This window comes from Panthera tigris, chromosome A3 (assembly GCF_018350195.1).
Source record: "Panthera tigris isolate Pti1 chromosome A3, P.tigris_Pti1_mat1.1, whole genome shotgun sequence".
NCBI classification, from domain to species: domain Eukaryota; kingdom Metazoa; phylum Chordata; class Mammalia; order Carnivora; family Felidae; genus Panthera; species Panthera tigris.
This window is the reverse complement of record NC_056662.1, coordinates 10,944,592-10,949,888: the sequence shown is the minus strand read 5'-3', so window position 1 is coordinate 10,949,888 and position 5,297 is coordinate 10,944,592.

The window sequence follows — 5,297 nt, the reverse complement described above, 5'->3', positions numbered from 1 at the left end:
TATTCTAAAGAGTGATGGCCTAAAGTTAAGCAGTTTTGGTAGTCCCTGCAAACTTGGTTGTCAATAGCACAGGTGACTCTAGCTGCTGACGTGGGAAAAGGGCTTATGAAAGTGAGATACGGTGCTTCTAAGTATCTGGGTGAGAGCCTGGGAGCTATTCATTCCAGGAGTGATGGCCAAAGCCATGCACAGAACTGATCGGAGACCACTTGCTGTGCAATGCTGCCCCATCTAGCACTAGGGGAAACTGCTAGGGTACCTCACTGATCTTACTTGACCTGGCCCCACTACTCTCCCAGAAAGCCCAGCACTTTAGCCACAGCTCAGGACAGAAAGCAGAATCGGCTTTACATCGATTGCTCTTTTTTTTCTTTTTTTTTTAAATCTTTATTTTTGAGAAAGAGAGAGACAGAGCATGAGTGGGGGAGGGGCAGAGAGAGAGGGAGACACAGAATCCGAAGCAGGCTCCAGGCTCTGAGCTGTCAGCACAGAGCCCGACGCGGGGCTTGAACCCATGAACCGTGAGATCATGACCTGAGTCGAAGTCGGACGCTCAGCCAACTGAGCCACCCAGGTGCCTCCATCGATTGTTCTTCTTAGCCTTCTGAGGTGTGTCTGTTAGAATAAATCCTAGTCACATGCCTATATCTTAGTGGCAAGAGCGGCTGGGAATGTGAGTTTTGACGTCTACAATCAGAGGCAGAACTCAATCTGGGTTTTTTGTTTTGAAAAGATGGGCTGTTGACATGACAGGTATCTGTTACAGGATCCAGATTTTTTTATTCTTTGCAATTTTGTTTTCTGTGGGGATTGTGGCCAGTTTTTTAATATTCATACGGGATTTTAATTTGTAACTTTTTTCCTTTTCATTTAACAAACATCAAGTGTACCAGTCACTATTCTAAACTGGGATAAAGAAGAACAAGAGATTTCCTGTTTCAGAATTTACATGTAAATGGGGGGAGACCAATCAACAAGTAAATTTGTGTTGAGTGTCATAAAAGAAATGAAAAGTGCTGTTTGGGGGTGGGGAAGGAAGAGCTATTTTGGATCATTAGCTCTTTGCAGAAGGGTCCACATGAAACCCAAACGTAAATGGTGACAATGAGCCATTTTGATTTGGGAGAACAGCCCTGACCGGGAGAAAAACAAGTGGAAAGACCCTGAGGCAAATAAACTTGTCAAGTTCAAGAAACGGAAGAAGCAAGTGGGTTGTGAACAATTGAGAGTATAAGAAGGCAAGGTTTACGGAGATTGGGAACACATGAAGTAGGTAGTAGACCAGAAGTTTGGTTTTTAGTCCAAGTAAAATAACAGCTTAACATTTCTTGGGTACTTAACACTGCGATTTGGAATTTGAACCCAGATGGTCTGGCTGAAGAGCCAGGGCCCTAAGCAATATGCTATACTGCCCCTCAGTGAGAACTTTGTAACTTTCATGTTTCACTTTTGAAAAACAATCCATGCCCTGAGAGTCAGAAGGGAAGAGCTTGGGTTTCAGATGCAGAAGAAATGGACTCGGATGCCCTTGGCTTGCACACTTCTCTCTAGGGAAGGAAAGCCTGGAAATCCTCTGACACCAGTGGGTTACCTAGGTAATGTCTGGTTAATAATGAGCCACTTTGGTCAAGGAAGTTGAGAAATAAGGTCTCAACATGAGTCACAGAAGGTAAATAGAAGGCTTGCCAAGGAGGGGGGTCAAAAAAGGGCAGTAAGTCTCCTGAGAATGTTCCCATAGGAGAGGAGCAACTTTTTTTCCCCCAATGTTGTTTATTTTTAATTAGCTGCTCCCTCCCACAGCAGCAGAGGGGCCCCTCAGAGCCTGAGGTCAGGTATGTAGCCTAGTTTCTTCACCCAGGAGAAGATTTCTTTGCTTTTATAGGTTGTATCTTCTCAGGATTTCATCCGTAAAGTGAGGTAGCCCTGTCCAGGTAATAATAAAATCTCATCATTTGAAATAGTGCACCTGCCTTAAGATTCAGGATAATTCTGGAGTCAGTTTGGAATATTAAAAAAAAAAAAAAATGGTGCAGGGGTGGTAAAGTCTTTCGCAAATAAAACGGTAAAAAGGGTTAATTCATACCTTCGATGAACTATAATCTCTGAAGCACTCAGGATATGAGAGAAAAGCTCATTAAGCCAGCCCAGAATTGGGGTAATAGATAGGATATCATTTATTACGAAGTTCTATATAGTGGTACCGATTCTGGCTTTTAATCTTCAGTCCAATTATTCAGAATGTAAGAAACAATGAATGGTGAATTGTCTAGGTGTTTCGTCCCTTACTCAATGCTATTTGTCAAACAAGCTGCCGAAGGGGAGGAAAGTGAAAAGTCTCAGGTCTTAAAATTTCCCTCCTCGATGGCACCTTGGTTATAAAACCAGGGGTACGGTGACATTGATGGAAGATATTTTGGGCACTTTTCTTTAAGTTTATTTATTTTGAGAGAGACAGAGAGAGTGCAAGCAGGGGAGGGGCAGAGAGAGAAAGAAAAGAGAGTCCCAAGCAGGCTCTGTGCACTAAACCCACAAAACTGTGAGATAAGGACAGGAGCCGAAACCAAGGTCCCAGCAGCTTAACTGACTGGGCCCCCCAGACACCCCCTGGGCATGCTTTCAAATGAGCAGTGCTTTACCCAATGCTTCCAGATGAGGGAGGCCAGAGACAAAGTATTAGAATAGAACAGTCCAAAGTTCAGGTGAGTTGAAACAGGGGACTCTTAAGTCCAGTAAAACTCCCAAGCAAGGCTTGCTTTATTGGGGAACAAGGGGAGGTGGTGTTTTACAATCTTGACTTAATCATCCCCTGGGGTGAACTCTGGCTTGTCTACCCAACAGCCTCCCCAGTTCCACTTTCCACTACACTGGCAGTGCTGAAAATATCCTTTCTTAGCCTCCCCTGCAGTTTTTGAGGAACGTGCCTTTCTAAACACGTTCTTCCATCAAATATGGTTCAAATCTGTTCACCATAGTCATGCCACATCTCTCCATCAACTTTGTAACTGTTAAGAAACACACACACACCATCAGTTGCACTGTTGAGGGCAAAGAGTGCTACTCATCTCAGGTCTTAAGATAATAAAAAAGGAAGGGGGCGTAGGGTGGCTCAGTCTGTTAAGCATCCGACTTCCGCTCAGGTCATGATCTCACGGTTCATGGGTTCGAGCCCCACGTTGGACTTCCTGCCGTCGGCACAGAGCCCACTGCAGATCCTGTCTCCCTCTCTCTGCCCCTTAACCACTAGCGCTCTCTCTCTTAAATTTTTTTTTTTTAATGTTTATTGTTGAGAGAGAGAGACAGAGCATGAGTGGGGGAGGGGCAGAGAGAGAGGGAGACACAGAATTGAAGCAGGCGCCAGGCTCCGAGCTGTCAGCACAGAGCCCGATGTGGGGCTCAAACTCACAAACCATGAGATCGTGACCTGAGCCGAAGTCGGACGCTTACCGACTGAGCCACCCAGGTGCCCCAATTGCATTTAATTTCTTAGAAAAAGGTACCTGCATAATAGATCATCGGAGTGGAGATGGGCACATGTGATGGAAATGAGAGTTTACATGATATATTTGGAGATTTGCCCCCTGTAGTGTTTAGGCCGGATTAGACCCATAAATTAACCTCTAATAACAGCAGGAAAAAAGAGTATGGTTAAATGGGTTAAGTTTTCTTAAAAAAAAAAATTGAAAGATAGGTGATTCATAATAATTATCTGAAAAAGAGATTTTTATTATCCTTTTGAACATTTACTTCTTTTTTACCAATTTTTAAAATTTTTTTTAATTTTTTTAAATTTTGTGTTTTTTTTTTTTTAAATTTATATCCCGATTACTTAGCATCTAGTGCAATGATGATTTCAGGAGTAGATTCCAGTGATTCATCCCAACAGTGTCTTCCTTAATGTCCCTTACCCATTTGGCCCATCTCTCCCACCCACAACCCCTCCAACAACCCTCAGTTTGTTCTCTGTATTTAAGAATCTTTTATGGTTTGTCCCCCTCCCTGTTTTTATATTATTTTTGCTTCCCTTCCCTTATGTTCATCTGTTTTCTATCTTAAATTCCACATGAGTGAAATTGTATATTCGTCTTTGACTAATTTCGTTAGCATAACACCCTCTTGTACCATCGCATTGTTGCAAATGGCAAGATTTTATTCTTTGGTTTTTTTTAATGCTTTTATTTATTTTTGAGAGACAGAGCACAAGCAGGGGAGGGGCAGAGAGAGGGAGACACAGCATCCAAAGCAGGCTCCAGGCTCTGAACTGTCAGCACAGAGCCCAACGTGGGGCTTGAACCCATGAACCATGAGATCATGACCTGAGCCGAAGTCAGACACCTAACCAACTGAGCCACCCAGGCTCCCCTTGATTTCATTCTTTTTGACTGCCAAGTAATGCTCCATTGTATATATATACCACATCTTTATCCATTTGTCAGTCGATGCACATTTGGGCTCTTTCCATACTTTGGCTATTGTCAATAACACTACTATAAACATTGGGGTGCATGTGCCCCTTTGAAACAGCACACCTGTATTCCCTGGATAAATACCTAGTAGCAGTATTGCTGGGTCGTAAGGTAGTTCTATTTTTAGTTTTTTGAGGAACCTCCACGGTGTTTTCCAGAGTGGCTGCACCAGCTTGCATTGCCACCAACAATGCAAAAGAGATCCTCTTTCTCCTCATCCTCGCCAACATCTGTTGTTGCCTGAGCTGTTCATGTGAGCCCTTCTGACAGGTGTGAGGTGGTATCTCATTGGGGTTTTGATTTGTCTTTCCCTGATGATGAGGGATGTTGAGCATTTTTTCATGTGTCTGTTGGCCATCTAGATGTCTTCTTTGGAAAAGTGTCTAGTCGTGTCTTTTGCCCATTTCTTCACTAGATTATTTGTTGTTTGGGTGCTGAGTTTGAGAAGTTCTTTATAGATTTTGGATACTAAGCCTTTATCTGATATGTCGTTTGCAAATATCTTTTCTCATTCTGTCGGTTGCCTTTCAGTTTTGCTGATTGTTTCCTTTGCTGTGCAGAAAATTTTTATCTTGATGAGGTTCCGATAGTGTATTTTTGCTTTTGTTTCCCTTGTCTCTGGACAAGAAGTTGAGTAAGAAGTTGCTGTGGCCGAGGCCAGAGAGGTTTTTGCCTGCTTTCTCTGATGGCTTCCTATCTTACGTTTAGGTCTTTCATCCATTTTGAGTTTATTTTTGTGCTCTACACTTTCTTTAACCAGTTCCCCCATTGAAGGACATTCAGGATTTTTACTTTTTTTTTTTTTTGCTATTAGTAATAGTGCTTCAAAGAGTA